Source organism: Sus scrofa, chromosome 5, assembly GCF_054392235.1.
Source record: "Sus scrofa isolate SSC_HxYL_T2T_F1_AM1 chromosome 5, Sscrofa_HxYL_maternal_Yorkshire_Landrace_v2.0, whole genome shotgun sequence".
NCBI lineage: Eukaryota > Metazoa > Chordata > Mammalia > Artiodactyla > Suidae > Sus > Sus scrofa.
Window position 1 is genome coordinate 35,371,695 of NC_139387.1, and position 21,301 is coordinate 35,392,995.

The window sequence follows — 21,301 nt, forward strand, 5'->3', positions numbered from 1 at the left end:
TGGTTTACCACGGGATATTGAGCATAGTCCCCTGTGCTATCCAGCGGGATGCTGTTGTTTATCCCTTCTCTACATATAATAGTTTGCATCTGCTAACCCCAAACTCCCAACCCATCCTTCCAACCCTCCCCCGCCCCCTTGGCAACCACAAGTCTGTTCTCTGTGTCTGTGAGTCTGTTTCGTAAGTAAGTTCATTTGTGTCAAAAGAAATATGGAACACGTCATGAATGTGCATGTCATCCTTGCACAGGGGCATGCTAATCTTCTCTGCATCAGTCCAATTTTAGTGTATGTACTGCCAAAGCAAGCAAGACACACATGTATTTTAATCAAAGGATCGTTACAATAACATGTTTGTCATAATTACTCCTAGTCAGCGGTTCTCCCGCCAGCAGTATCCAAAAACTTATTTCACTTAAAAGACATTTTCACATTTTTCTCACTGCCATTTTTTTCCCTTAATTTAGTCCAGGGGACTCCTCCAAAAGATGTGGTTGAGAACCTGTGCCAATTTCTGAATGAGCCCATCTCTACTTGACTATGAGAAAACATAAAGTTCCCTTTATAAGAATAAGCAAAGAGAATAATCACATAGCCTGCAAAAAAAAAAAAAAAAAAAGTTCTGCAATTCAAAAAACAGAAGACTACCACTAGAAACCAAGAAAATAAAGAATTTTAAATTCCACACCCATTTAATTTACCCTTTTTTTTTCCCTTCCAGCAAATTTACAATTCAGCCTTCTCTTTCCAAGAAATATGATTTGGAAGAAATAAACGTGCATTACAAGGATAGTCCTAGCACTTTTCAATGTTCATGACCTCTAGTATCACCTCGTGGGCCTGAATTTCTAAGGCGAGACTAGCTCAGGTTCATTTCTCCCCAGGGTTTTAACTTGCAATTTCTATACCTGCCAGCAGGTGGTATCTTGGGTCACGATGGCAAGGGTCTGTCCCCTAGGTTTATTATACCCTAGGTGTGGATAAATGGAAGAACACATAATCCAGGCAATTACACATATTCTATTAAATAAATTATTGAAATTACAAGCATACATTTTTAACTAGCTTCTAATTATCGTGTACAGCAGTGCTATCTCAGCACCATAATCTGAATTCTCAAAATACTCCTAACTAGCCAGGGCCAATCTTTTTCTTTTTTTTTTCTTTTCCTCCAGTTGGAAGAGTGAAAGTGCACAGTCACCACCATCCTTCAGCAACATGAATCTCTCTGGTCTGTTTCCCCAATTAGGAGGTTGACTTCCTACTGTGGCTGCTTCCTTCACTCTTGCCTAAATCCCTAAACACCATCTCTGGGTGCAATTTAATTTTCATTGAATTACTTAAGACTCTTTATTGGAAAGCTTAGATGCTTTCTGCCAACTACGCTCTTTGTTCAAAGAACAGTGTCTGTTTAAACGTTCCTGCTAAAAAATACTGAGAAGTATAAAGGAGAAAATAAAAACTATCTCTAATCTCACCACCCAGGTGTAACACTATTAAAAGCTACTACAGTTTCCCCAGAGTTCACATGCTCCATATTTTCATCCCTTTTAGGTTTAAATTTTTTCTTCAAGTTTTTTTTCTACTTCATTTTTTGTGACTATTTTCCAGTGTGCTATTGTCAACTGACTCCTCTACAGAGGTTTCCTAAATGGAGTAAAAGACCTGCATAACCCTCATAGGGCTGTTATGAAAATTAAATGAGTTAAAACACATAGGCCTTTAAAAAAAATGCCGAGGCCCCTCATAAGTGCTCAATAAGCATCGGCACTTGTCATTATTTCTATGAGCTGACTCTCCCATCTTTCAGCTGTGTAATCTTCCTCTCTTTCCTTTAGCTAATGGTCTGCTTACCCTGCTGCAGCGTCATACATGCAACATCCCCTCATGTGTTATCGAAAGCAGAACAAAATTTTCTAAGATCATCTCATATCCCATGGTCAATCCATCACAGAGGAAACAATTCCTCTGAAGCCTCAGGAAAACCGTGATCCTTTGCTTTTGAATAACAGAATCGCTTAACAGAATCCATGAGGGAGCCTTATTTTTCGAATAAAAATAATCTCCGAATAGAAATTGAGCTGCTTTCTGGCAGAATTTGTTGTGGATGCCCATCCAGATCCTCCTTAGAGACACATCCTTATCTAGATTAAAGAGAAAATGATCCAGAGCAGAAGAGGAAGAGGTAGAAAACAGTCTTAAGAGTTATGAATATCCAGCAGCCCATGGGACAGGAAAAGAGACAGAATGAACATCTCTGTGGATGTGGATCCTCTTCTTCAGACAGTGTCCCAGTTTCCAAAACCTCTTGGCAGCCACACCAAGATTTTTCCTGTCACTATGCCCGCTCCTTTGCTTGTGGCAGGTATCTGCGTAGGGTACAAAGGTCAAGGGCATCCAAGGTAGCTGTTAAAACCCAAACGCTGCCATCTGTCAATCTATTCATCCATTCATTTCATAAATATTTACTGAATATCTAGAATATGCCAAGTTCTATGCTAAAAGCTAGGGATACAATGGTGCACAGAGCCAGATACCACTCCTAAGTGGAGCTCAGTCTAACAGGTGAGGCAAATACTAAGTAACTAATCATGAAAATGACTGTACAATCAGAATCACCATATGTCCATGAGTGCACAGATTTCTGATGATCCCTAAGAAAGCAGCCATGGGGTCAAGTCTGAAGGACGATTAGGAATTAACCAGGAAAGAGGGGCAAGAAGGAGGTCCAGGTGGTAGAACTGGTTCAGAGTCAGTGCAAAAAGCCAGGGCTGGCAGTGCCCATGAGGTCAGTATGGCTGCAGCATGGAAGGCATAGTAGACACGGGGCTGGAAGGCAAGAGAGGTCTAGGTTCTGGATGTCCGCCTTGGTCCTAAAAACAATCGAAAGAAACCTCTGGGAGCATATGAGCAAAGGGATCACACGACAGACCTACCTCTTAAAAGGATCATGGAGTCCAGGGAGCAGAAGGAATTGGAAGAGGGCCAAGTGGATGTGGGGAGACATGCAAAGGCAACCTCAGTCTCAAGATGCTGTGGTCACATACGCAAGAGCTGGCCCTCAATGTGCCCCCATCTCCAAACGCTGCATCACTCGGTCGCATGCTAATTTTCTGGACCCAGTGAGGGGAAAAGGCGCTGGGACATCCTACAATCCAGACTACAGTCCAGCCCCACGGAGGAACTGCTAACAAAATTTCCCCTCACTTTCTGCCACAGGGACTGAATCCTTCTTTGCTTCTGCTTTCTCTTGTCCATGCAGATTTCCCCTATTTCTCAACCATTCCAGCCATTCCGCTAGGAATCTGGGGAGAACTGGGGTCTATGCTTACACTCCGCCACCAAACCCGGAGGTTTCAAATATCGCCTGCTGAAAACATTCCAAGTGAAGAACGGGTGAAGAGGAGTACTTTTAAATAGATGATATTTTTAGGAGTCTCTTCCCGAGAATACTTTGGATCAATTGGATCCTTGTAATTATGTCAGCAATTTTCAGTATTCACATAAGTAGGAAGTGCTGTGAAAAGATTGCTGGAAAAGAAAACATCACCCGTACTGCTATTATCCACTCTAATGCAGAACACGGTGGACAGGCATTGATGAATAACTTTAAAGAACTCTATTCAATAGTTTCCACTTTTTTATTTTTAATTTTTTTTATTTATTTGTTATTTATTGTCTTTCTGCCTTTTCTAGGGCTGCTCCCGCGGCATATGGAGGTTCCCAGGCTAGGGGTCGAATCGGAGCTGTAGCCACCAGCTTACACCAGAGCCACAGCAACGTGGGATCTGAGCCTTGTCTGGGACCTACACCACAGCTCACAACAATACCGGATCCTTAACCCACTGAGCAAGGCCAGGGACCGAACCCGCAGCCTCATGGTTCCTAGTCGGATTGGTTAACCACTGCGCCACGACAGGAACGCCAATATTTTTTATTTTTTTATTACTCAATGAATTTATTACATTTATAGTTGTACAATGATCATCACAATCCAATTACATAGGATTTCCACCCCACACCCCCAGCGCATCCCCCTGCCCCCCACGCTGTCTCCTTTGGAAACCACAGCTTTCATGTTTTTTTAATATCTTTGACTAATAAGATTAAATGCTGTGACTCCCTCGCCCTTTTTTTCCATATAGTGTTTTTAATGTCAATAATTTAAGAAGTAATATTTCCCAGAAGCAGAGAGCAAGGAGCACTTTGAGCAATCCCTGCAGTAACCATCCGCCACGCTCCTAGAAAATGGTGCTTTTTACAGTTTACATTACAAATACTTTACCAATCAATTTTTAAAGTAATCAGTCAATGCCATTTGTAGAGAACACTGGCTATAGAATTTCTCAAGTTTTCATAATTGTTATTTATTGCAGCACCTAAAACAGCACTGCAGACTTAATCGCTGGGAAGCTGATAACAAGATTCATGGGTATTCTCATTTTATAGATGTGAGGTCTCGGGCTTAAACATTCAACAGGTTTACAGAAAATTTAACCAAGGTCAAATAATAAATCTTTCAGCACATTCAGAAGTAAAGCTGATATATTTGGATTACCAAACCAACTGACAACTACGCGACACTGCTTTGACTTTTCCATCTATTTTTAAAATAAAAGTTCTACAAAAGCAGTAACTGATGTCTGCCAGTCACGCTGACTAAAACTTTGACTATGTATACAACAGGCAACTTCTAGCAACCGTATTCCTATTTTTGTGTTTTCCTCTACTTTCATCTTTTGAAACGTTTATGTTCTTCAAGTATGAATTGCCCGCATGCTTCTATTTGCTTATTTCCAATAATGATAATATAGAAGAAATCGAAATCTTATCTAGAGTCTTACTATAAACTTTCCTTAAGACATCAAAAGATTATTGCTGTAGGGAAGTAAAAGTTATTATCAACAAATGACATGCACATGGATGTGAATCTCAGAGTAAAATATCAATACATCCCACACCCCCCAGATTGAGAAACACCACCTCTTCGTGGTACTTCAACTCTAGCAAGGAGGTACGGGCAGAAAAGGTCTAGAATAACCATTTAATGTGTTTTCTTAATATTCAGATGGCAGAAATTTCCAATTTGGAACTGTACTCAAAGTGCTCCTTGCTCTCTGCTTCTGGGAAATATGACTTCTTAAATTATTGGCATTAAAAACACGGTATGGAAAAAGTGTTATTTTCTCTCTTTAATTCGTAAAAACCTGTTCAGCTCATTCCTATAGGCCCCCTTGACAATACATACTAAAACGAAACAACTTAGGCCTCCAGTTTCACCAAACCTACTGAAAACAGCAGCTAAAATGAAAAATTCAAATTACTTCTAACCATAAAAAGGTGATCGGTGCTGGGATGAGTTTATGTATATATTTTAACCCCCTCCAATCACTTCCCTTTTATTTGTTTGACCAGAAACACTCTCCTTAGCCCAAATGCAAGGGCAGGCAGAATTAGATATTTGCTTTACTTGGGACATCAATCCTAAGACTATCAGAGCCTTGAAAGAGAAGACAAATCAGCAATGACAAAGTTCCAGGTTTTAGGAGCATAACCACTAAAACTTCCTTCTGTGTTTTTTTCAAGGAATGTCCTTGTGAGTTCTGTTTTCTTGAGCCCAGAGTGGGAGGCAGCAGTAGAGATGACCTCTTAGTTACCCCTGCTTCATTTCACCCCACGGGAAATAAAAGAAACAGCTACATCCTCAATGACTATCTGTTGAAGGAAGGAAGGACCCAAGAGAAAGCACGCCACCAAATGAGCAAGTGCTTGTTCTCCCAACAGCAGCTCTGGGACAGCCCGGGCCCCGAGAAGCAGTTTGCCGGCCCCTTCTTTCTCTGCCATCTGTTTTCCTCCCAGTGTGAAACGCTTATCAACAGCCTCGAAGTGGTTCCAGCTCCAACCTCCACACTCAGTGAGAACTGTTGAACACTGTGGAACACACGCCGTGGAGACTCCACCTCTATGAAGCTCAGACCTTCTTTCTGTGTCTTCTGCCTCATCTTTTCTTTCCTGCCCCGACTTCTCTCTTCTTTGTTTCATCACCTAAAGACAGTCACACCTCAGGGTGTACCCTCGCCTTCCCACTGGACGCCACCTTCCTCAAGTTCTCAAAACCTTGGAGTTCCCGTCGTGGCGCAGTGGTTAACGAATCCGATTAGGAACCACGAGGTTTCGGATTCGATCCCTGGCCTTGCTCAATGGGTTAAGGATCTGGTGTTGCCGAGAGCCGTGGTGTAGGTCGCAGACGAGGCTTGGATCCCGCATTGCTTGGCTCTGGCGTAGGCCGGTGGCTACAGCTCCGATTCAACCCCTAGCCTGGGACCCTCCATATGCCGTGGGAGCGGCCCTAGAAATGGCAAAACGAACAAAACAAACAAAAAACCTTCAAAACCTCAAGGACTACATTACTTGGGATGATTCCCCCCAAGTCTCTCTTGTCATCACTTGCCTGGCCTCAGATCTGATTCCCAGGGGCTCCCTCCACCTCCTCCACCATCTGGATTCCTACCATTAACGTCAAGCTCAACAGGGCAATCCTGAACTCATCGTCTTTCCATTCTTTCCAACCAATCCCTCCTCCTGGCCTCTCACTCCAGCACGATGCCCAGACACCCAAGCTTAGAACCTCAGGATCATCTTTGAGTCCTTCCTCTCCTTTATCTTCCTACCTCCAGACAACTCACTGGTTCTACATACTTGGTCTCTATTGGTCTCTCGTTTCTCTTTTCACCTCGCCTGACCTGTGAGAAATGACCTGAGTCTTGTTGGGGGGTTTTATGTTCACTTCTTTGGTTTGGGGTTTTCATTTTTTTAACTGCTTTCCACTGGGATTCTAAGTCAACTTGATCCCTGAATATTCCCCAAACCCATGCCCTTTCACCTCTCCTCCTGCCTCGGGCCATGCTGTGCCCTCCGTGGTAGCTGCTTTTCCATCATCTCCACGGGTTGTTACTGAGGAGCCATTTCAAACAGGACAGTCTCATGAAGACTTTACCTGATTTCCCCAACCGAAACTGGTACCGTTTCCTTTGAAATCCATAGTTTTTTTGGTTGTTGTTGCTCTTCCCTCTTCTCTCTTCTGACATCATAGGTAGCTGCTTACAAGAGAGGGTACTGCTCATGCCATCCCCCACCAGCCTGCGGGCTTTATGGAAAGGCAGGAATCACATATTATTTATCTCTATTTTTCCTGCAGAAGCTTTGCATACAATCAGATTTCAGTATTTGTATATGCTTATACATGTGTGTTTATTTGTCCCCATCTTGTTTCAAAAACGATTTATCTCTCAATAAATATCTGTGGAAATAACAAACAAAACCCCCACTGCTTTCACCCTAACCATCTCTAATTCCTTACTCTTATCTACAATTCATTTTTTTAATGCTGCCAAATACTTAGTCTAATATTGCAAATCACATTAACCTATAAAGCAGTTTTAGCGCTCAATCTTTTTTCTCTACTTCTCCTTTCTGAACCTCTGCACCAGGAGTTCTCAACCTCAGCACTCTTGGCACTTTAGACCAGAGCATTCTTTGCTATGGGGAGGGGCCATCTGTCCTATACATTGTAGGAGGCTAGAAACATTTTCAGCTGTCACCCACTAGATGCAGTAGCATGGCCAGTTTGAGAACCAGAAATGTCCCTAGTCTTGTCCAAATACACATTAGAGGATGTGAGGGGTGATGAGAGGTGAGAATTGCCTGTAGTTGAAAATAATCTCAACCAGGGAGTTCCCGTCATGGCGCAGTGATTAACGAATCCGACTAGGAACCATGAGGTTGCGGGTTCGATCCCTGGCCTTGCTCAATGGATTAAGGATCCGGCGTGGCCACGAGATGTGGTGTAGGTTGCAGATGCGGCTCGGATCCCATGTTGCTGTGGCTCTGGTGTAGGCCAGTAGCTTACAGCTCCGATTAGACCCCTAGCCTGGGAACCTCCATATGCTGTGGGAGCAGCCCTAGAAAAAAAGGCAAAAAAAAAAAGACACACACACACAAAATCTCAACCAGCACTACAATACAGAAATATAATGAATGTTAACAAATGAAAGCTATTATATAATTTTAAATATCCCAGAAGCGACATTAAAAAATAAGTAGAAACAGACAGTAACACATCTGTTTCAGTATGGTATTTTATTTAACCCAATGTATTCATAATAATATCATTTCAATATGTAATCAATATTTTTAAAATTATTAGCAAAATATTTGATGTTCTTTTTTCTCACTAGTCTTTGTCACATTTCAATCACTTTTCAGCCGTTTGTGGCTAGTGGCTACCGTGTTGGACAGCTCAGACCTAGACAGTTTTCCCTATGCTGAGAACTCATTTTTCAAGAAGAATAAAGAGAGGAGTCCCCACTGTGGCACAGTGGGTTAATGATCCGGCATTGTCTCTGTGGAGGTATGGGTTCAATCCCCCAGCTTAGCACAGTGGATTAAGGATCCAGCATTGCCACAGCTGTGGTGCAGGGTGTAGCTGCAGCTCAGATTTGATCCCTGGCCCAGGAACATCCATATGCTGCAGGTACAGAAGAATAAAGAGAACTTCTCTTTTCTTGCCTCCTAATTTTTCATAGCTATAATCAAATATAGCATGGTTCAAGATCAGAAAATTTTAAAGGAGATGGATGATAGGGGATCAGGGATTGGAAAGGAGATGTGGAAAAAGGTAAGGGAAGAGTTCCCAGTGTGGTTCGGCAGTTAACAAACCTGACTAGCATCCATGAAGATGTGGGTTCGATCCCTGGCCTCTCTCCAGTGGGTTAAGGATCCAGCGTTGCCGTGAGCTGTGGTGTAGGTCACAGACATGACTTGGCTCCCACGTTGCTGTGGCTGTGGTGTAGGCTGGCAGCTACAGCTCCGATTCGACCCCTAGAATGGGAACCTCCATATGCCAAGGGTGCAGCCCTAAAAAGTTAAAAAAAAATAAAAGATAAGGGAAATCAAGAAATGTTTATAAGAGAATGCTGCTCCTCCACTGGCTCAGGGCACCTGATCAGTCTTTATCTGGGTTCCACATCTAAATCCCCAGTCTAGAAATTATATCTCTATTATCATCTAAAGCATGTCTCCATACCCAACAGACAATGTTCTTACAGTGTTTATAAAAACCTCTTCATTAAGTACTGATCTCTCACTCAAGTCCCCCCTCACTCAAGTCAAAGGTTACAGAAGCAGGACATTTACTCCAAACCGTCCCATTCCAACCTCTTTATTCATCAAAGGAAGACACTAGAGCCTAGACAGAACCAGAAATTGGCCTAAGATCTCAGAGCTTATTACTGGCAGTCTAAGCCCTGGTTCCAAGCCCTCTCCCCACCCCTTCCAAGCTGTTTTCAATGAGTAACTTCACTCACCTACTGGACCCTTGGTTTCCTCAGATCAACAACAGATATCTCCTTTATTTTGTGAGAATTACTCAAATTAATACATTTAAAAGGGAGTTCCTCTTGTGGTGCAGCAGAAACAAATCTGACTAGTATCCATGAGGATGCGGGTTCAATCCCCGGCCTCGTGCAGTGGGTCGGGGATCTGGTGTTGCCGTGAGCTGTGGTGGAGGTCGCAGATGCAGCTCGGATCTGGCATTGCTGTGGCTGTAGCGTAGGCCGGCAGCTGTAGCTCTGGTTAGATCCCTGGCCTGGGAATTTCCATATGCTGTGGGCATAGCCCTTAAAAAAAAAAAAAAGAAAAAAGAAAAAAAATTTGAAAATATCAGGCTCGGGGTTCTTGTGATCTTAAACACTGAGTCCAAAAAGGTAGCACATAATAGAATCAGAAGGTAAGAAGCAATTTGGAGATTTATTTTAATCCATTCTTACCCCAGGAGTATTATACCTCATCTATCAAGGCCAATGAAAATATAAATTGTTATGTAATGGCTTTAAAGAAAAAAAAAACGTAAGATCTTTCTCTACAGCACAACTTGAAAGAGACAACTCCTATAATCCCAAAGTTTTCCTACAGGTCTGCATTTTTCAGGCCATGTTTTAAGAACCCCAAAAGAGCTTAATTATTAGCTTCAATCCACCAGAGCCAACAGAATCTGCCAGAGGACACGGGTCAATCCTGGAGGAAGAATTCCCTTCTCCCTAACGGGGTTAAGGTCACAGCCCACCTCCTGCACTGAAACCTACCCTGGAAGAAGGAGTCGTTTCTATTGCCTACATAGTCCGCTTTACTGGGTTGGCCGGTTAAAAAAAAAAACCAATTTTACCAAATTCTCTCTCTCTCAATAGAAAAGCATAAACATCATCACTCGTGGAAAACAGCTGGACATTGTTTCCATGCTCCTTCAATTCTCTAAAAAAAGGGTGATGAAGTTATTACCCCCAGCCTTCTTTCCTCAGAAGCGTTAGAAAGGTAGGGCACTTGGGAGTTGCCATCGCGGTGCAGTGGTTGACAAATCCGACTAGCAACCATGAGGTTGCGGGTTCGATCCCTGGCCTTGCTCAGTGGGTTAAGGATCCGGTGTTGCCATGAGCTGTGGTGTAGATCGAAGACGCAGCTCGGATCCCGCATTGCTGTGGCTCTACAGCTCCAATTCAACCCCTAGCCTGGGAACCTCCATATGCCGCGGGAGCGGCCCAAAGCAATAGCAAAAAGACAAAAAAAAAAGAAAAGAAAAAAGAAAAGAAAGGTAGGGCACTTTATTCACACCTTGCACCAAGATTCTGCTGTATTTTGGTCCAACTGAAATTTAGTCGCAGTCTTCCTCTGGGTAAAATGAAAGAAAACCACTTTTTCCCTCCACCCAATTGCATAAAGCTCCAGCTTCAAGCAGGCTCTTTTATCTCCGGACATCTCTTTGAATTAGATACTTCCTGCCTAAGCCTCCCCTCAGCAGGGTGTTCACGGCGCAGTTTGGAATTCAGGCCCTCGAGTGAGGGAACAAAGTCTGAATGTGCCCGTCCTTCAGGACACAATGGAACAGCCAGCTGTTTGCTTAGACTTTTGTCTGAGTTGTATTTTATTGGGCTATTAATAGTTTTAATGTCGTAATTAGATGTGCAAATGTACCCTGAGGTAAGTTTGGATGGGAACGTCATACAAATCAGAATTGACAATGATGAGCACAGCTGCATTGCTGCCAGTGATTAGGCATTTAAATAAGTGCTCATGGTGTTTGCGCTGGAAAATGTGATCCTGTGGAGCTGGAGAGGTTAGCGAGGACGTGAGGCTGCAAGGGGACCTCAAAAATATCATGAAAACGGGAGAGAGGGAATAAATTAGATTCCACTTTCAACTAACCACCCTATCCAAAACAGCTCACTTCTCCCTGGCGTATTACATATACAAACAGATTTTTTTAACTCAGGTGCATTGTGCCTCCCTTCCCAACAGAGCAGAAATTCTAAGAGAACAGGGACAATGCTGTATCCTCACTGCCATAGTGCCTCGTGTCTCCACATACCAGCTTCGCAAAAAGAAAAAAAAAAAATTATGGAAAAGAAATAAATGCATAAAAATAAATGAATCAGGAGTTCCCATTGTGGCGCAGTGGTTAACGAATCTGACTAAGAACCATGAGGTTGCGGGTTCGATCCCTGGCCTTGCTCAGCAGGTTAAGGATCCGGCGTTGCCGTGAGCTGTGGTGTAGGTTGCAGACGCGGCTCAGATCCCAAATTGCTGTGGCTCTGGTGTAGGCCGGTGGCTACAGTTCCGATTAGACCCCTAGCCTGGGAACTTCCATATGCCGCGGGAGCAGCCCTAGAAAAGACAAAAAGACAAAAAATAAATAAATAAATCACAATATACATTAAGGAGAAGTGGTATACATACGACTTCTACAGTTTTCATAGAAATCATTTCATATTTACAGCTGGATGACATCAAGTGCAACCTCATCTTTTCACCACTGGAACTGGAGGCTTGGGTCGGTTAACGACTTAGCCAAAGGACTTAGCCAAAACACTTAGGCGCCAACTTTGCCCTTCATCATACTTCTTTTACTTCCATCAGAGGAACCATCATGAGAATAGAGGCGTGGTCCCTCCCACTCAGGTTCTGGGCGCTGAGTACAGTGTACAGTCACAATAAGAGAGAATAAAGTCGGCAGCACTTTTGTACCGTCATAGCACTCTTGGTTGTGGCATCATCATTTAATCTCTTTCATAAATTGCTGGCCTCTAAAATCTCCCCTTCCTCTTGCAGTTCCAAGTGACTAAACCTTCCAATCCAAAGCTTCTAAGACCCTTTCTACGTATCACTTCAAGTCCCCAGGCTTTGACTGCTCTCCACGAGGAGTCTCCCTACTACCTCCTGCCCCTGTTCTCCTTCCAAACGTCACAAAAATATGAATCCAAGGACATCAGCACACTCAGTAAACATTATATCTATTTCTGGAGGCAAACAAGCCCCGCAGAGTCTCTAACAAGTGTGTAAACCAGGATGGTCTGGTGGGGTGTGAGCACATCATTAAACACTGTACCAATGTTCTATGAATAAGAATAAGATATTCTAATGCTAATGCTATACCAACACAATGTAATCTTCCTTTGGAGACTCAGAAGCTGAGGCTTGCAGTGCCTGGAGGGCATTATTTTGAACATCAATTCTCCCTTTACATTGCCATAGAAAGAAAATATAATTATTTAAGCTCTTGGATGCTGAATAAATGGAACTTTACAGCACTGTGAGAAAGAGGAATTACGATGTTCTCCATACAAAGCAAAAGGAGACATAAAGAAAATGAGCTCTATTTCAAACAAAAAGAGTTAAATTAGATATTTATCAGTTCCTTTCACCTAAAAGACTAAATCTAGGTCCTAAACCATTGAAATGTAATTGCATTTACCATGGATTATGACCAGAAAAGTTTACTCAACCTTCTGTTCTCAAGCAAATGTTAAGGCTATGAACTTTATCTATTTTACATTTCAGGCTATCAGTGGGTTAACTTAGACTGTAGCAAGTTTGATCTGATCACTAAATATTAGGTCAACCACAACTCCACACAGATATTTCTTTAAATAACTTTTCAACAGAGGAGGGTTTAATAGGACTAAAGCTACTTTAAGATACACACCATCCTACCAAGAGTGAAACTGACAAAGGCTATTGAGCCACTTTCAATATTCAAGTTGACAAAAACTTACCAGCACAATGTGCACTGGCCGTCTAACATCCGAAACTTGTCTAACCACCCACTAACCCAGCTAATGAAGGACTACCAAGGACTTTTTAAGAGCTTCCTACATTGTTATCAGATAGAAGGGACTCTAAGGAGAGTCAGCACAGAAGGCTAACAATGGAGAAAGGGAAGAAATTGAGCGGAAGCATCGAGAGAAACAGAAAGAAGGATGCGAGGAGAGGATCCTGACAGTTTTTCAGCCCATGCTGGTGACCCGGGCTCCCCTCCCACCATCATATTTCATGAGACATCTCTGAATCCTTTTAATAAATTCTCTCTTCCACATTTAATTCCAATTGGCATCTGTGGCTTGGAATAAACATCTTTAACTATTAAAAGAGTATATATTCTATCCTTAGCCTCTCATGATACACATCACTATAAAAGCATCAGAGAACTCCCACAGTATTTTTGAAACTAAGTGCACTAGTAGGGCTTTTTTTTTTTTTTTTTTTTTTTTTTTTGTAATTATCTACTAACAGCCTTTGAGCTACTGCTCCACAGCGCCTATTCTGAAAAACAATGATGTATACATTTGTATAAACGTTTACAGTGTGTCTTCCCAACCAAGGCATTTCAAATTTAACTTCAAAACAGGGTGGTGAAAGGGAACGATGGAGGAAGAAATCCTGGAAATAGCACACAGGTATCTGCCCTTTCCTTCTTAGCCATTCTATGCAAATCAATTCTATACAAATCTGTCCCCTTCAGAATTAGTTCGATTGCCACAAATGCACATTTTACCTTGGATGATCCATTACTAAGATTATGATCCATTAATGCTTTAATGTAGCGTAACTACACATCTACTCCAAATCCATTCTACACACAGATCCTGAGGTCCTAGGCAAGCCCTTAACACACCACGGCCATACGACCAAACTCATCCTCAAATCTCTACAAACACGTAACAAGAAAAAGCCACAAACCACAGACCCAGGCACACACTCTCAGCACTTATTCCCAAAACAATTTGAAAACGAAAAATAGAGGTCCTGAAAACTTAAAGTGATAAACAACCCTACTGAAAATCAAGAGTTAGACAAGATTTATACTTGGGTCAGGTGGAATGTTACATTTATAACTGTTAGGCAATTCCCCAAACACAACTGATAAATACACCATTCGAATTCAATTACTGCCTTAAACACCAGGCTTATTCTCAGACATCTGAGAAGCATGTTTAGATAAAAGGGAAAAGGCCCTGGGTCTTTTTTACACGCCACATTCTACCAGACATGGGCAGCAAAAAATAAATTCTAAATAGTGACTCTTTCCATTATGAGTATATAAAATGAAAATAAATCTGTTTCAGACAGGATAAAAGGCAGTCAGGCTAGCTGCAGAGTCAGTAGGAATTTGAGTTCTAACGCTGGAAATGAATCCTGCACAGCTGGGCTCTCTAACTCTATTTAAACTACAGCCAACACGAGTGCTAGTCAAAAGTCAATTAAGGCTGACAGCTCCATGTCCAAAAAAGCACTGCACCACTGGTTCTGTCCCAATCAGAGGAATAAAAGAGTCTCATAATAATGACCATTGTTTCATAAAGATAGCTATGTCCAAAACCCTATGAGTGTGAAACACGATCGAGAAACCTTTTTCTAGAAAAATCAAGGCTAAGCACTAAAACATCTTACCCATTTTCCAAGGGATTCTGCCTATTTCTAGGCCTACTTTGTTTTGTTCTGTTTTGTTTTTTGGCCACGCCATGACATGTGGAAGTTCCTGGGCCAGGGATCAAACCTGCACCATAGCAGCGACCCAGGCCACTGCAGTGACAATGCCAAATCCTTAATCCTCTGCACCACAAGGAAACTCCTAAGCCTTTTTTTGTCCTTTTATTTTATATCTTATAATGATTTTTATTTTCTTCCATTATAGCTGGTTTACAGTGTTCTGTCAATTTTCTACTGTACAGCAAATTGACCCAGTCACATGTATGTGTATACATTCTTTTTCTCCCATTATCGTGCTCCATCATAAGTGACTAAACATATTCCTGGTGCTATACAGCAGGATCCCATTACTTATCCATTCCAAAGGCAATAGTTTGCATCTATTAACCCCCAATTCTCAATCCATCCCATTCCCTCCCCCTCCCCCTTGGCAACCATAAGTCTGTGCTCCAAGTCCACGAGTTTCTTTTCTGTGGAAAGGTTCATTTGTGCCATATATTAGATTCCAGATATAACTGATATCATATGGTATTCGTCCTTCTCTTTCTGACTTACTTCACTTAGTATGAGAGTCTCAAGTTCCACCCATGTTGCTGCAAATGGCATTACTTTGTTCTTTTTGATGGCCGAGTAGTATTCCATTATGTATATGTACCACATCTTCTTAATCCAATCATCTGTTGATGGACATTTTAGGTTGTTTCCATGTCTTGGGCTATTATGAATAGAGCTGCAATGAACATGCAGGTGTATGTCTTTTTCAAGGAAAGTTTCGTCCAGATATATGCCCAAGAGTGGGATTGCTGGGTCATATGGTAGTTCTATGTATAGTTTTCTAAGGTACCTCCATACTGTTTTCTTTTTTATTTATTTATTTATTTTTTTGTCCTTTTTTTAGAGCACACCCATGGCATATAGAAGTTCCAAGGCTAGGGGTCAAATTGAAGCTGTAGCTGCCAGCCTACACCACAGCCGCAGCAACATGGGATCTGAGCCACATCTGCGAGCTACACCACAGCTCACGGCAATGCCAGATCCTTAACCCACTGAGTGAGGACAGGGATCAAACCCTCATCCTCATGGATGCTAGTTGGGTTCGTTACCACTAAGCAACAACAGGAACTTCCTCTTAGGTCTTTTTAACTCTCTGCTCAACACCTGATTTGACCAACTGGCAACTCATTATGAATGAAAATACTATATTGTGTCAAATGGTCTTTGGTGTAAAAGGAAGTTTTAATATAGGTGTGGCCCCTTATTGTGGTATGTTTTAGGTTTATGTTTGCTTCTATTTTTTATTTATGTATTTATTTATTTTTTCTTTTTGCCATTTTCTAGGGCCGCTCCCACAGCATATGGAGGTTCCCAGGCAGGGGTCTAATCGGAGCTGCAGCCACCGGCCTACACCAGAGCCACAGCAACGCGGGATCCGAGCCACGTCTGCGACCTACACCACAGCTCACGGCAACGCCAGATCCTCAACCCACTGAGCAAGGGCGCAGATTGAACCCGCAACCTCATGGTTCCTAGTCGGATTCGTTAGCCACTGTGCTACGACGGAAACTCCTATGTTTGCTTTATTAAGATTGTCTCTTCCACTCAGGTTGGTCAAGCAGCTATTATTTATTACTATTCTCCAGCTGTCTGAGCATTGCAAAGTTTCTCCTCCTTCCCTCCTTAACAAATCTGCAGCCTCTCACACTGCCCTAACCTTAGAAATCAGGGTTTCCCGTAAGAGCAAACAGGCTGGCTCAAGGCCTGGGTTACAATTCATGATTTTTATGACCTCTGTGGGCCTTTTTCACATACTGTCTGTTATTAGCCAAGTCCCAGATAATTGCAGGGTAATTACGGCCCATGTAGAGTCCAGCCCTTCCTTTTCCAGGAAAGTATACTGTGTGAGCTCCAATAATGTGTGGCCAGCCCCCACTCCAGCAAGCTGAAATAGTCTTTGATTCCACATAACCTGAAAAAGCCTCTGTCTCAACCTCAGACACAAAATATGCCTTTTTTCAGCATCTGGAAGTTCCCAGGCCAGGGACTGAATCCAAGCCTCGGCTGTGATCTATGCCACAGCTATGGCAATGCTGGATCCTTTAACCCACTTCACCGGGCCAGGGAGCACACCCATGCCTCCACCGTGACCCAAACCACTAGAGCAAGGATTCTTAATCCACTGTGTCACAGCGACAACTCCAAAATACACCAGTCCCAAATTATGTTTCTTTGTCTGTCAACATTTTCAAGGGATCTTTCTAGGCCTCACCCTAGGATCCTTCCCACAAAGACAGAAGTCCCTATTTTGATCACTGTGGTGGAAATGAGTCACAACTTCAGTCAGTGAATAAACAATTTGCTCTCACAGAGAGTTCTCGAGAACTCAATTTAGATGTCCCTTCACAGGACCCCAAGAGGTCTCACCCAACTGTCGTTTTCATGTTTAAGGAGAGAGGTAGGAAACTGCTGCTCCACCGCTTACCACCTGTGTGCCATGTGCAGGTGACGGCTCCTCCTTGTCCTTCGCTGTGATGCCCAAGAGGTGGAGTTAATAAGACCCTTGAATGAGATAAGGCTTGGAAAGAACGGGCCCTCAAGATAATGCTCAAAGAAGGTTGATTTTCTGTGTCCACTTGGCTTGGCCGCAGTGCCCAGATACTTGGTCAAACATTCTGGATGTTTCTTTGATGAGGGTTTTTGGCTGAGAAAACTTGAAATCAGTAGACTCTAAGTAAAGCACTTTCCCCTCCATAGTGTGCATGGGCCTCATCCAAACAGTTGAAGGCCTTAACAGAACAAAGACTGACCTTCCCCAGCAGGAAGGACTTCTGCCAGCAGACTCCCCCTGGACCCAAACTGCAGCTCTTGACTAAGTCTCCAGCCTGCCAGCCTTCACCATCAGATTTTGGACTTGCCAGGTTTCCAAAATCGTGTGACCCAATTCCGTAAAATATATCAATTTCTCTTTCTCCTTCTCTCTCCCACAACCACCCCGCCTCTCTCTCTGTGTCCTCATACATATATGGAGAGCCTGGACTAATACAATGGCTATCATTATTCTAATCAGCATCATTATTATACTATTAAGACAAATACACTGGTCATCCTCTAATTTCAACTGCAAGGAGACAGGAAACTTCTCCAAATCCTCCAAGAACTGGAAAATCATCAACCAAACCAGACGCCCAAGTAAGTGTCCCCAAGAAGTTCACCCAGCATCCAAGAATGACTTGGTAGCAAAAGATCCATTTGGACCCATTCCTAGGAATTGGCAAATAAACTGAACAACTTTAATATTTCTGGCTTTTTATAAGAAATTTTAAGGAAGACAAGACCCAGCAAAAGAAGACATGCAATTAGTAAATAAATTGTTTTATGTATCTTACCGTTGTATTTATGTTATACTGTAAGCTCCTTCCGAGCATATAAACCTAGAGTGATGCTAACAACATGATTATTCATTTACTGCCTCCTGACTTTGTAGGCATACACTTCTATGATCTGGGTCTTGCTCATACAACTATCATAAAATGAAACCTCTTTTTCTGTGAAAAGTAATAAATCAGCTTCATGTCTTTGAAGTGTGGAATTTTTCAGTCTCTCTTCATATTTGTCTTTAGCAAAGGGTCAAAGGATATCTCAAAACCCTGTAATTTTACTCTATTTCAATTCACAGGATATAAATATCTTTATTTCTCTGCCAGGCATTTTATTTCTCTCCTTGGTCATGTCTGATGGTTTGCATGTCCTAAATTTCCGGTCTCCAATCCAGTATTTTGGCTTTACATGCCTTTACTTCATTAATCATCAGAAACATAACTACTTGACAGCCAGCTTGCAGGTGGTCTGGAGGCCAGGACTGAGGACAATTCAGTGGTGAGAACAATTAGGGTGGCACCAGGTTGGAAGACTAATGTTTCGATGGGCAGGGGGTGTATCATGACTGTGAACTGTGAGGGTTTAAGTGAAGTCTGAGCAACAGGAGCTGGGACAAGGCAAAGCACAAAGGCTTAGACCCTTAAGTATGAGTGAGAAGGAAAGGGTCAGTGTCCAGAGGAATGATGTGGAGAAGAACACATCTCTCAGGCAAGTTGCAAGGAAACAGGCAAAGTAGAACCTCACGAGGGGACAAATGGACTTATCCACATGACAGCACACTTTGGAATGACAAAGGATCCCAGGGCAGGGCCATCTGCCTGCTGTCTTGGCTTTAAATGGCCTCACTAGCATGGGGAGATGAAGGCTAGCAGGTGTGTGCTGTCCACTGACAAGAGGCCAAGGCTGGCTCTGCAGGTGCCGGGGTCGGCAGCCAAGAGGGCAGGCCTCTGAGAGCCCTTGCAGGTCTACTGCTGCGGCTGAAACTGATACACATAGACTCCTCCTCTCATTGGTTCTCGTTCTCCTAAGGGCCACACATTAAGTATTCAGTTTTATTACATAGAATAGCCTCCTGGAGTCTGCTGCTGGGAGGAATGGCTCAACACTGGGAAAAGTCCTAAAGTCTACTGTGAGAACCTGGGAAGATTTGAAAATCTTCCTGTTCTCACTAAAACTACAGGTATCTGGTCCTCAGACATCTTCTCAGAGGACATGGGAGAGGGATCCTAAGTTCCTAACCCAAAGCAAAATACATCAGGCCTTCTTGAAAGAGATACAATGAAAAGTTTTGAGACACAGAGGGTGTTTTCACTGTTTACTCAAGGATCCAAAAAACAGACCTATCCCAGAGGAAAAGAAAGAGGCAGGTGACAGGTGGCTCCTGGCCACCCTGATTTTCTTTTAGGTACCCCTCACTGTCACAGTCCAGGGGAGTGAGAAGCACAACCTTCTTACCTGACACCCCTTCTTCCACCAACCAAGAATCATGGTGCGCCCTCCATACTCAGTACTATTGAAAGCCAGACAAAATCCCCATAATCCAGAAAAGAGTCCACAAACTCACTAATACATTACTTAAGGCTGAACGGAACTGATTATTTAGTTATGCCCGCAATATGTGCATTTGCGGAAGACAAGAAACTTGAAGTTTTTTGGTTTTGTTTTTGTCTTTTTGTCTTTTCTAGGGCCGCTCCCGTGGCATATGGAGGTTCCGAGGCTAGGGGTCTAATCGGAGCTGTAGCCACCAGCCTACACCACAGCTCACAGCAACGCCGGATCCTTTTTTTTTTTTTTTAAAGGGAGACTCTATGGTGGCATTTCAAACAGTGAATAGATAAAGAAGCCATCTGGAGGGAATTCAAAGGCATCTCTCAGCCACTGAATGGGAACACCTTATTTAGAGCCCACTCCACCCACAGGCAAGAGTGACCCTGAGAAAACCTGTTATAATAGAGGGTGCGTTTTATCTTAAAGAGATTTGCCTATTAATTCTGAATATTCAACTCTAAAAGAACTGGAAGAACATATCAATGCTTAGACAAAAAGCTCAAGACACTTCCAATTTCTCCCCAGAGCTATTCCCATCAGTTTGTTCTGGGGGGGGGGGTGGGGAGCTGAGCAGTAGGGGCATTTCTTCAATCAGTTAAATATCTTTGCAGAAGGAAATCCTGTTACACTCTCCTAAGGGATTTAATCCAGAGACCTTTTCTCTTGAATTTCACATGCAAATTGCTCACATCTTAAGAGAAGGAGGATTTGTAGATACTAAAGGGGTAAATCGGAAATTAAGCTGCTCGGATTTACCACTTATTGATCTGGAATTATTAAAACTCTCAGCCATTTTCGGGTTCACCTTCGATAGAAAAATTAAAGTGATTAAAAGTTTTGCATACTGCTTTTTCTAAGTGACTGTACATTCCCTTCAAAAATCTTTGAAATAAAATGCTCCTGTGAAAATCTCATACGACTGTTGTCATAATCATAATTACTGTAAAACTCCCATTGATTCCCAGGATGCACTGTGTGTATCACAACTGCTCTTTATCTCATTCGGCTGTGTTCAAGCTGACACCAGCTACTTCTATTTCTCCTCTAGTGCCTGTCATAATGTTTCTGTTTTAGAATTTAAACAGATTCTAATCCAGAGTCATGTAATATACTATTCTATGTTTAAAAAAAAAAAAAAAAAAACCTCAAAGAATTCTACAACAAAATCCATGCCCCGAAGACATCATTCTTAAATGCTTTTTGCGTGTGCTAATCCAGAAGGAGGGTCTAAGATGGCCAAGACGGGTAAGTTTTACTGAATACCTCCTATGCTCTAAGAGTTTTATGGATGTTAGGTCCTTTAATCCTCACAATAACCAGATGAGGATAGTATTGTAATGATCTCCACTTCAACTACTAGCAAACTGAGGCACAGAAGAATTAAAAGGCTTGCCTGAGGTCATACAGCTAATAAATGGCAGAGCCAGAATTTAATGGAAGCTGCCCTTCTCTAGGTCTGTGCTGTCAACCCTACCTTGGCTCTGCCCATGAAGAAAATCAAACAGCTCCAGGGAGATGAGATTTAAAATAACACTGTTTAGGAAAGAAAAAAGTCAAGATG

General features: G+C 42.5%; 1 protein-coding gene, 1 long non-coding RNA gene and 1 other non-coding gene across 3 annotated transcripts in view; all 3 read right to left on the reverse strand.

The window, feature by feature from the left end:
- Positions 1 to 21,301, reverse strand: part of GRIP1 (glutamate receptor interacting protein 1) — a 766,103-nt gene that overhangs the window by 717,116 nt on the left and 27,686 nt on the right. The window lies entirely within an intron of this gene.
- On the reverse strand, positions 206 to 311 carry LOC146403326 (U6 spliceosomal RNA). The gene has a single exon (XR_014804708.1). It is a non-coding gene; the product is annotated as a U6 spliceosomal RNA (small nuclear RNA).
- Positions 4,712 to 9,024, reverse strand: LOC146403327 (uncharacterized). The gene is made up of 2 exons (XR_014803561.1): positions 8,333 to 9,024; positions 4,712 to 7,938 (listed from the first exon to the last, which is right to left on the reverse strand). It is a non-coding gene; the product is annotated as an uncharacterized LOC146403327 (long non-coding RNA).